General features: G+C 36.4%; 1 protein-coding gene across 1 annotated transcript in view; it reads left to right on the forward strand.

Moving 5' to 3' along the window:
* The window catches only part of LOC128520809 (dipeptidyl aminopeptidase-like protein 6), a 135138-nt gene that overhangs the window by 79398 nt on the left and 43423 nt on the right, over window positions 1–12317 (forward strand). The window lies entirely within an intron of this gene.

Raw genomic sequence — 12317 nt, forward strand, 5'->3', positions numbered from 1 at the left:
GTTCTAAACTCTTACCAGTACTCTGTAGCCAGAAGGTGAGGAAAGTAACCACAGGGGTGGTAGACAGTACTGAGAAACTTAAATTCACACTTATTCTGCTTAAGAATATCAGCTTTGTAAATGTCCAGGTTGCAGGGTCAAAAAGCATCAAATGGTAAGCTAGTGTGCTATGTAGGGTGTACAATCCCTTGATCCAAATAGTGCCCTTGATCGGGGTTAAATCTGGGATGTCAAGTGATACATATAGTTAAACATCCCAGTCATGTTACTGTCTATTATCAGCACTCTTGGAATGCTTCTTGTTCAATCAAATTACTCGGTCAGAACTAACTGTTGTATAATTTTTTTATTAGGTTGAAATATTTAAAACATAGAAATGGTATCAGGTTGGATTTAAAAAAAACACAGTGTCAACATTTATAATATTTATACCACTTAAAGTCTGTTCCATCAACTCCAGCTGGCTCATTATGGACAAACTGATAAAGATTAAAATGTATAAACTGAAAAATACCTTCTTAGAATAAAACGTAAAAAGTAAAAAAATAAAAACAAGCATTGTCCAATTTTAGTGTCAGCAAATTCTAACAATCAGAGCTAAAGCTGTAACTTTTTAAGTTTTCAGATGTTTAAGTTTGGCAGGCTTTCAGTAACAAAAGTGACATTCCTCTTTAAAGACAGCAAAAGGAAGTGATTGTTAATAGCTATTACAATCTATAGGAAAACATGGAGATGAGAATTGTGAAGAAATTCTGTACCCACAATCATTTACTGTACCAGCACCACCTCCACATTACAGGAACCCAGCTTGGTGTTCCTTGAAAATTCCCAGAAAATTAGTTGTGTTATTCCTGGGAAAGCTGTGTTCACAGATAGAATAAGCATATACATTTTTTCTCAAGCCACATCCCCTGTACAGCCCTGACCTTGCTTCAAGCAATTTACAAATACTTGAAAAAGCTATTAAAGGAGTTCCTGGAAGACCAGCATTTCAGATGGGAGACTGATCCTGGCTCCAGTGTACTGAGAAAACTTTCTACATTGATGTATCCAAGCACTAGTACAATGGAGGGATACAATCATTGACAAATTACTTAAAATAAGAGAAATACTACACCTTAGGATGTGTACTCATAGGAAAGGAAAATAACCCACATTAAGATGCTATTAGTAACTCTTTAAGGATTAACCTTTATATAAAATAAAGTATAAAACATAAAAAATGAACCATTTCATTTCTTTGTATATGCTCCTTCTTACAGACATTGGCTGAAGGCTGAGACGTTCTTAGATACTTAGGCTCTGATGTCTCCTACTGACACATTACTGCTTTGTTGATGGTCTTCAACGTGTTGGCCAGAGACAATTACAACCTCTTCACAGACAAAGGCTTTTTATCAAGGAGCATGCAAGCTCTTTTGTATGCTAGCCAGGGATTTCAGATGTCAAGAATAATGCCAAACATTAGGAGGTACCACCTCTTCATCTGGCGTAGATGTTTTCCACAGATCCATGGATCAGTGTGTCTGTGACAGTAAAGTCTCCCAGTTGGATTGGATTGCTTACTGACCGTCTGATGTTTGTGGCTGGAATACAGAGAGAACATTTGCAGAGCATGCTAAAGAGACAGGACTGATGTTCGTGTGGGCATTATCTCTAAATGAGCTTAAATCTCTTTTCTAGCATCCTATCAGTTACAGAAGAAAAGTGAGAATGCAAAAACTTTTGTTAAAATAAGCACTGAGTAAAAGTCTTCTATTAATAAGCTAATATGTTCCATGTACATGGATCCATGTTTCTGAAATAAATTTCTCCTGAATTTGACAAACTTCTTAAAATACAGATTTGGGTTTTTTTGGGGGGGAAGACTTCCTAATTCATCGTCTCCCTTTAGAGGTCATGAGAAAAGTGACAGCTAAGGCATCAGGATTAAAACGATCAGCTGTGACTTTAGAAGGTTGAAGAATTTTGTTCCATATTGGAAGGTACAACCAGAAGACCACTCTTGAACATTTAATCTTAGCAGACACCCCAAGCATTTGGCAGATGCTATTATTTAGAGCATCTTGCATTTTATCTCATTATGCTTGTAAGCAATTTACTGTACATAATCTAAGAACAATGTGTATTTCATAAATTTAAGCAGATTTTATTTTTATTTTTTTCATGTTATACTTTTATTTAATTTAAGACAAAAACCAAATAAAATAGACCAAATGATGCCATTTCTTGTTTTACAGTTTGACGTAAAGAAATCAAATTACAAAAACTGAGATTACAATGTACAGTATCAACACAACACTTTTCCTAAAGTCTTTAACTGTACCTGGCTTTTTACATTTTGCTGTGTTGTTCCTTATTTTACTTAAATATAGAAAAAAAAAATATTCTCCATATGCAGCTTCTTCCATTTTTATGTTTATTTTTTAACTATTTATTAATTATTGAAACAATCAGTTAATCTAGTTTTTAAGTACTTTTACATATAATGTAAGTCCAACTAAAACTGAGCTTTTAAAGTAAATGTAAACATGCTAGTTTGACTGAAATCAAATTACAGTAAATTAAACTTCTCAAAGTCGCACTGGCACTCGCAGATGGAAGTAGAGCTGCTCGTTTCAGACACCGATTCTAATTGGACACAAAAAAAGGCCTAGGTACTTTGTGCATGCTTAACAGTTCCCATCTCAGCCTTTTGGAATTTAAACAAAACACAATACAGCAGCTAAATCTGCTAACAATACATGCCTCTCATTTGTACAGCAAGAGCATCCAGTACATCAGTGGTTCTCAAAGTGTGGGGCGCGCCCCACTAGTGGGGAATACAGGCATGACAGGTGGGGCGCAATGAACAGGAGGGAATTAGTGGAAAATAATAGGAAAGTACCTATTATAATTCATGCTTTTCTTTATTGACAATAAACATCGGACACTCGAAACTAAACAATCATGTGCAAAGAAATGGATCATTCATACAAGTAAATTAAAATAACTTTAGAGAAAAAGTGGAACCATAGTTCAACAATAACGGTTTAACGTCGGCATGTTAATTGCAGAGGAACAATATATAAGGAAACATTCGGTATTATGTATGTAATTTTATTTATTCCAATGTGTATGCTAATGTTTCTGTATTTTATCAGGCAGTACTAGTCTGGCATTTCTAGTTTCCAGTGTGGCAACAAAGTTGCTTTTTGATCCCTTGGGCGCTGAACAGAAGGGAAAATCAATATCGTTCTACGCTTTTTGTTGGTGTGCGGCATTTTGTGATGATCCCTAAATCATTCGTTGCGCCGTAGATAATAATGGTGTTTATGCTTTTAAACTTGTATAATTTAAGGCGGATGTAGCTGAAAGACAATGTAGAGAGGAAATATATCTGGGTATCTTATTCACAGGTTTATTTACGCAGCTATTGAATTCGGAGATGCGAATATCAAACTAACTTTATCGCGGACACAAACAGGTGTTATCCGCTAAAGTGCCCCCCTGCCACGGATTGCCCAAACTCATCCACCCCCCCAACACATACCCACGTAATCTCTATCAAATATTATATTAGGACATACATTCAAAGGTTTATTATTATCAAATATATTATTACTATTATAATTAACCCTAGGCACGTGACAGCCGTCGAGACGATTAATACAAATCCCCAAAAATGATTATTTTATGGCACATTTATTTTGTAGGGGTTTGTCAATGTACAAATAACAAATTGTTTATCACAAATTGCACTAAATAAATATTGTTTGTGGTGAAAAATTATAGGAAACGAATTTTATCATAAAATAAGCAATATAAAAATATACATGTTGTATATGGAAAAAAATATATAATTTATATATTTTTTCCCTATACAACATTTTTTATATTTCTTATTTGTAATTTGTAAACCATAAACCTATGAATTTATGTTCTAATATACTATTTGAAAGAGATTATGTAGGGGAGGCAATCCGTGGCGAGGGGGGCATTTTAGAGCATAACACCGGGTCAGTAGCGTACTGTATTTAGTGAGCATAATAACATCAATGGATACATTTGTTACATGGACCACAAAAAAGCAGGTGATTCAGCACTATCAGCCTAATCAACCAAAAAGCCTATGATGAAGCCTATAGGTTGCGCTTGGATTCATGGTGGGGATGGAAAACCTGTGTGTGTTTTGTGTCTTAAACCGCTGGCAGCAGATAGCATGAGACCCAACAAAGTAGGAAGACACTTAGAGACAACACACCCCAGTCACGTTAATAAGCCACTCGACTTCTTTGAAAGAAAGCTAAAGATAAGTGACGAAGTAAGCCTGTTATAACAATTGCACGTGTATTTTATCTGTTTTGAACTTGTCGTTATTTGATCTTATTGGTTTAGAAATTGATATTTCAATAAAAAATACACTTGGTCGTTTTCGTTATCATTTTGTTGACAAGTGGGGCTTGAAAATTCGTCCACCCCCTTAAGTGGGGAATGACAGAAAATGTTTGAGAACCACTGCAGTACATACTGAAGCATACAGCATAAAATATACAACACTTTGAAGTTGTCTATGTCCATGATTTCACCACTCCACATGCAAATTGTTTGTCGAGTGTTTGGTCTATGATGTTAAAGATTAACAGGTAAAACAATATTAACAGTCTGAAAGAGGGCATATTGCAAGTAAAACATCCTTGATTACCCTTTTGTGCTTGGATAATGGGACAAGGACAGTAGTCGAATTAATTGTCCTCATTTAACTGTTTGCAACTACTGACCAGTATCATCTTTCTCTCTCTCTCCCCCCCCTCCCCTCCCCCCCCCCTTTTTAAAACCCTTTAAACTCTGTCTACAACACCTGTCACTATTGGTGTACCACAGGGCTTGTTTCTCGGTCCTCCTCTATTCTCGCTGTCATTAAGGTTCAGTCATTGAGGTTTGTCCTCTCCTTTCCTTTCTCAGACACTCTATGAATGGCAGCTAATTAGCTAAAATTTAATCCTAGAAAAACTGAGCTGCTGTGGGTCCCTGGTGAACCAGCCATATCTCAAGTTCTTGTAATCTTTCTAGACAACTTATAATTCACACCATCTGTCACGGCAAGGAGGCTTCGGGTAAACATGGACAATCAACTGCCCTTCATGCCTCAAGTGCCTGACTCACTCTTGCCTATTTCTCCTTTACATAATTAAGAGGATTCAGACAATTTTATGCACAGTAACTACTTAAGAACTTGTACAGTACCATGTCATTTAAAAGTAGACTTCTGCATGCATCAAGGCTCTTCACTGGCCTGGCACCTGGGTGGTAGAATGAACTTCCTCATTGTGGTCAATGGCAGTCTTCAAATAACAACTAAAAACCTACCTCTATAACGATTCTTAAAATTAGAACTTTGTTACTAAAAAAAGTAATTGCCTTGTGTTTTATACATTATTAACCTCTTTAACAGAGATTTCGGACTGATTGAATTATTTGTCAGTGATTTAATAAACCACTTCAGTGAAAATATGCTTATTGAGTAGGACAGCAAAGGACTTCTGTGAGTTTCTCTGCATGGGGGCGGCTGCCAATGCTAAAAATGTAAATGTCTATTTCTATTTAAGACACATACCTTTAGTCAACTCCAGCTAGTACCAGTTAATTCAGAACTTTTAAATCTTTGAATACTGTACATGAGCTTTATATCTAGGCCTGTCTCAAAAATTGCTGTACCAGGGGCATTTAAGTCAAAATGGTACTTATGTGCAGAGCAACAGAATAGTTATGAAAGTACTCCCTTTATTTCTCTATATAATCCCTTGCTACACTAATGCACTTATCTCAGTGTTTAACTAGTGCTTGGAAACCATCAAGGTAGAAAGTTTTACTTTGGAGCCATTATTTGAGTGACTGCTTTACATCTGAAATGCTGGAACCCAGAAACTCCTTTAAAGGCCCAAACATGTGGAAAGTGGAGCGAGATCAGGACTGTACGGGAGATGTGAAAATTAACTCCCAGACGAGTTCTGTAATGTCCGAGGGGTGTTGGTAAATTATTGTGTGTACAGTTCACACAGACAGATGTGATTCATCAACAAGTTGGTGACAAATGATCTATTGATTTTCAAGGTTCAGGTGTTCCACTCTCACAGGACTGACTGCAATGGGCTCTAAGACACCTCGTCCGGGATCGTCATTTACAAACGTACTGTACAGCCTTCTGTAAAACATTTGCACCTTTTTATGTTTTCTTCGGAAAGTCTCAGTTGTATGTCTTGTATTTTAGCATAAGGCTTTTTCTGACACAACACGGTAAGGTCAGAGGTGATACCTTCTGATTCAGTCTAAATCAGGCCTCTTATACCCTCTTATCTATTCCAAGTTGGCGTCTTTCCTTCTTTCATTAAACTTGAAACTCGATAAAATTGAGTACCTGAAGTTTAGGAAAGTATGCTTTCTCATTTTTAGCCCTATTCGATTGCACTGGTTTTACATCAGGATAATGTCATTTATACTGGATCACCTCTGGGATTTTTTTTTCCATCTGACATGTCAGAGCTTTTATATGGACTGCATGTGTAGAGGCTGAAGTAATTACACAGTACTGTACCTTCCGTGCGATAACTTCTAGAAATAATGGCAGCTAAAATATATGCAGTCTAAGATATGAAAAGGCAGGAATAGAGGTTTTGTGATTTTTTTGGGGGGGTAAAGCCAATCTAAAAGTGCTCAAGTTCATGTTTAACCCTTAAAGACCTGGCATAAAAGAGTTACTAATGTTAGTATTCTTATATGCTGTAGGGTCAGTTTTTCATTTTCATATGTCATGCATTGAAGTAATCCCTACTCCCTCACTTTCAAAATGCTTGTAAACCAAATCGAATTTTCCCATAAGAATGAATGGAAACTCAAATTATTCGTTCCACAGACCAAGAACAAAAATTACATAAAAATAATGAACACAAAATATGAAGTAAAAATAAAACAAATTAACCTGCACTGTACCTTTAAAAAAAAGTAAAAATAAATCCCGACAGATAAGTTTTTCCTCTTGTGCGCTCAGGCACTGTGTGTGTGTGTGTGTGTTTTTGTTAAGCTAAAGTAAGGAGCTCCTCCCACTCTCCCCCCTCTCGTCTTACACCCTTTCTCCACTCTTTTTACACACACACACACAGACACACGCGCACACAACGAAAACACTGCTTTCTCAGAAAAATAAATAAGAAATCTCTCTAATGACACTCGATTAAGCAACAGACTAACAGAATCACTGTTGTAAAGTAAAAATTAAACAAATGAACTCGATTTTACCTTTGAAAAGAATCGAGACAGAGCAGTGGTTTTTTTTTTGTAGATAAGAGAGAAAGAGTGTGTGTGTCTGTGTGTCAGGCAAAAGTAGGAGGGGTGTGTTTGTGTGTGTGTGTGTGTGTGGGGGGGTGGAGGGGGGGAATTTTTAACCTTTCCAAAGAAACTTGCTTTTGCTTTATACGCGCGCTGCTTACACACACATACAGACACAAAATAAAATATGTTTAACGCACACATACGTGGTCACAGTGTTATAGTAAACAGTACATGCGTGCATGGATATTGATTATACCAGTAAAATATGGGCACTAAGACCCAGCAGGGGAGACAATTATCCACAATTCTGCAGCGCAAGAGAGAGAAAAACCGTTGGCTCAGTCACGGTGATCGCGTGACGCTAAACGTCAAAACAAGAAGCGCATGCGTGATACATGATACTCGATACTTGTAAACCAAGACTTAGTCATAAATCAAGTCATAAATCAATCAAATTTAATTGTAAATTAAAATGTATTAAAAATCTTTTCTTGTCTTGCGGAACACTGGCAAACCCGAGTATAGTATAGTAAAAAACTGTATATATGTTTTACTTTCACTATATACAGTAGTAAAAAAAACCACCTCACTGATTATGTTCAGTTGACCTAAAAAGGGTGAAGTTGTAGAGCATATAGACCCATAGTGACACAATTAAATATTTTGGAAAGCTCCTTATTTACCCCAGTAAAAAAAAAAAAAAAAAAGTATATAAGCTAAGTATATTAAATCCTAGCATGCCAAAGCATACTTAAATGTACTTGCAGCAGACTAAAGACTAGTACACTTGAAGTTTGCTATTTTGGAACAACTAATTTTGTACTAAGTGTGTTTAAGTTGTAATTAAATTGTACAAAAGCACAATTTTAAGTGTATTAAGTATACTTTTGTGTGCAAAAGTGGAACAACTTTAAGTATACTTAGTACACTTAAAGTATATGCCTGTGTGTGTACTAACCTACATACCTGACAGTAATTAATGAAATGTAAGTATATATTTAATGTGTTATTAGTACACAACAGCATTTTTCACTGTGTTACAAACACATAATTAATATACTACGAGTATTGCAACGTTGCATGTTGTTATACTTCTGTCCTATTACTGTACTAATACTTAAAAAGTACACTGTGAGGTTAATACAAATATACTTTATTATATCATACAGTACACACAACCTTCTATACTACAGTATTGCAATAAGAAATGATTTACAAATGCTAAATGTATTTTCTACACTATAACATTTTTGAAACACATTACATCAGTAATTATAAGGCAGATTTTATTTATGAGATCAACAGACTTTGATTTGCACAAGGGTAAAAAAAAAAACAGTACTATAGTTTATTTGTGTTTAACAAAACACCAGGTTGTCTTACAAACACACAAAGTTAAATTTAAACAGTTATCTAAAGACAGACATTACTATTAGAATATACAGGTACAGTATTAGTTTAAACCTGGTGTGTTGATTTTAGCTTTAGCTCACCATCATATCTCTCAGTTTTTTTTTTTTATCTTTTGCACCGCATAGCATCTATTAAAGTCACGTGACAAAGGAACGAACGACTCGGGACTTGAAGATTTATTGAGAAGAATCACTCAATTCTGTTTCCTGTACATACCCTACGAAAGTTTTGCGATGATAAGCGCATGTGCACCCAGTAGAAAATGAAATAACCACTTTCTGAGATAGTCATTTACATTTACATTTAGGCATTTGGCAGACGCTCTTATCCAGAGCGAAATAACTCGTTCTTTTTAGTCACGTTAAAGAATCGTTCATGAACAACCCATCACTTATTTATGATAGTGATTGCACAGAAGAGTGAGAGTGCAAACATAAATGATCTTAAAGCGCAAAAGTGAGTTTCAGCGTGCAAAACGTGAGCGCGCATGCGAGAGAGATCCAGCGTGCAAAAGCGAGTCTAAAAGCCTGCGCACATGAGAGAGTAGTTGCACTAAATATAAACATTAATAAGTACATGAGAATAGGTACATTTAAATTTGACTGAAAATATACCGAGACTATCGTATATGAAAATTTATGTTCTAATGTATACTTTCTGTACATTTGTACAATTATTATTTTAAACATATTTTTTTAAAATATACCAAAAATAAATTGAAAAACAAGTTTAAATAGGTGTGCTTTGAAAATTAGACCAACCTTTCAATTAAAGTATATTTTCCTATAATATATTTTTGGAAAGTGTACTATAATACTATTATTTTGAAGTATGTTTAAAGTTTAATTCCAAAATTTGGTAAAAGCATGTTAGTATACTTTTTATATATTAACTGATGGTACAACCTTTTGCTAGTATATTTGCAGTGTATTATCGAGGATTTCAATAAATTTGTAATACACTAAAGTCTATTTTTTTATTGGAGTATCCTTGACTTTAACTCATAAAATCACTAAGTGATATCTAATGAACCTCCCGGTGCACTCATGTGACACTGTGTGACTGAGTGTACCCATTACATCATTTCCAAAATGTATTTTTACAAAAGCTTTTTTTTTGTTTGTTTTACTAAACATTTACCCAGTTAAACAATTCCTAGTACTTATCATCATAATAAATGTTATATTTACCCCTTTTCTGGCTGCATTTATTAATTAATACTGATTCAATATTGATTTATTGATATAAAGAAGATAGACCTGGGTCCTTCTGTGTTAAGCTTCTTGCCTGGCTGTCCTGCAGCACCATTAGCTCCTGACTCACTCGTCAAGACGTTTGTCTTTCGAGCTTTAAGTGTGAACATGCCAGAGTTCAGTTCATCACCCTCTGGGCACGGTGCTAAAATTTGTCTGGAGATTGTCACACCATGTCTCATTCATGTCATTCCCAAATATGGCGAGCAGGTCTGTTGGGAGAGAATGGACCACCACCTACACTGCTCAGAATTTAATGATGCAACAATCGTTACTTTTTCTCTGAGTTTTGTCTGTTTATTCACCTCCTCTATTTACCTGTGAAAGCCGTAAGCTCAGACTGCCATGGTGTTAACGTGCTTAGCATGCCGCGTGGGTGAGCCATGCAGTGAATTCCTTGATGTGGTGTGTTTGTGCTTTGACAGATTAGAGCCTGGGATATCCACAGCCCATTACTGACTAATCTGCATTGGCCTGTCACAATCGATTAGCTGAAAGGTTCACTGAGCGCTTGACTCACAGCCGGCATATTCCTCACTATTAACCATAATAGAGCTGTAATTGAATTTACAGTGTATATTGTGTGTGAACTGTTAAGCGTACCAGTAATTTAATATGGTATATGCATTTTCGGTGCTATTTATGAAGTTATAAAGGTCTCTTGTCTAAAGAGTAAAAATACTTGTGTATTGCAGACATGTTGTTGGTGTTTGCGGAACAACATTAAAAATATTATTCATCATAATGCACACATCGACTACGGTTAAGTCTGTCTCTCGTCACGTCCGTCACGCCAGACTTCAGTACTTTGTGCTAAATTACAGTAGAAGCTTGTTATCCAATGTCTACACAAGCATTTAAACTATAATTTATAAGGACAATTTCTACCCCCGAGCCAGCAAAAAGCTTGAAAAGCTCATTAGGAACGCTTAAAAAGTTTAAAGCGTAAAAACCTGCCTTTAGTGTTCTGCAATATTGAACGCTCGCTTCAGAGTTGCGTGGGACACTTTGTTAACATCACACAGTACACATGTCACTTTCTACATCGTCTATTAGAGGCATGTTACAATATGTTGCCTTTGGGCTTGTAAGAGTCCTCTGTGTGTAAGAGCTGTGATAATGAGCTGGGTTTATTTAGCAGAACAGATTCTTTCAGTCCTGCAGGGAGAAATCTGTAAAGGAGCTTGGAGAAGAATCAAGAAATGACGCTATGGATACTCACCTTCATTTGACTTTTCTATTGCTATCAATAGCAAATTATTCCCACTTGTTTGCTTTAATGCAGGCGTCATACTTTAATCCATTTCTCAACTACATTTCTGCCTACGTCTACCGAAACGTCTCTGAATAAATGCACGTCATTTGTGATCTACTTAATTTTCACATCATTCTTAATTACGAATCGATTCACTAATTAAGATTAAAAACGCATCTGTCTACTCTCTTCGAGAATTCGTCACGTACGTCCTTTGTCCCCTGCTCTGTTTCTTTGTAATGGACTCTTGTTCTCATTCTGCCCTCCACTGCTGCTTGGTAATTGTGATTAAATGCCTCTATAATCATCTCATTAGTGGAACCGAATGATCAGATCCTTCAGCGTGGGGTGTAAACCAAAAAGCTATGTCACACCAGGAATTAAATGTTTAGCGCTCAGTGTGGCCTCCACCATCTGGTCGCCCTGTTTTCCTGCCACGCTTTATACTCCTTCATATCCTACCCAACATCGTCATTAAACAAACACACGTGTTACGTTTTAACCCTTTTAACCCTTTATTCATCATCACAAGCATGCTATTAAATCTGAAATCCAAACACAGCAAAAAGAGACCCATCAGCATGTAGTGGTGTGTAATAGAGGTGAATAGAGGCAGCGCTGCGGTTTTGGAAATGCTGTCGATAACAGAGCAAACAGTGCTGTGGAAGTTGGGAGCAGATCAAAGTCTGCAGTCCCGCACCGGGAAACAAATTATAAAGATAGCAGGTGACAGTGAGTGCACTCTGCTGGAGATAGTGTACATCAATAGTGCAGAGGAGATTAGGTTCAGGACAAGGCTTGGGGCGCTAACGTGGCTGAGCGATGACGACGGAGAAGAGCTCGGCCAGCTGAACATATCTGTGTGCATAGAGTTATAAATCAATTCTGAGAACAGGAAGACAGGAAGAGGAGGAGGAGAACTGAGGAGCTGCAGGGGAAGTGAAAAAGATGTTAATTTAAGAGAAAATAGCCTGGTTATGATGTCTAACAAAGACTTTTTTAGATAAGTGCTCTAATAAACCATGAGCGTTACCATAACCACACTAAAGCTCATTACCAGGGGTGTTCAAGTTAAACGGACTTGTGAT

The sequence above is a fragment of the Clarias gariepinus genome, chromosome 4 (assembly GCF_024256425.1).
Source record: "Clarias gariepinus isolate MV-2021 ecotype Netherlands chromosome 4, CGAR_prim_01v2, whole genome shotgun sequence".
In the NCBI taxonomy this organism is placed as follows: domain Eukaryota; kingdom Metazoa; phylum Chordata; class Actinopteri; order Siluriformes; family Clariidae; genus Clarias; species Clarias gariepinus.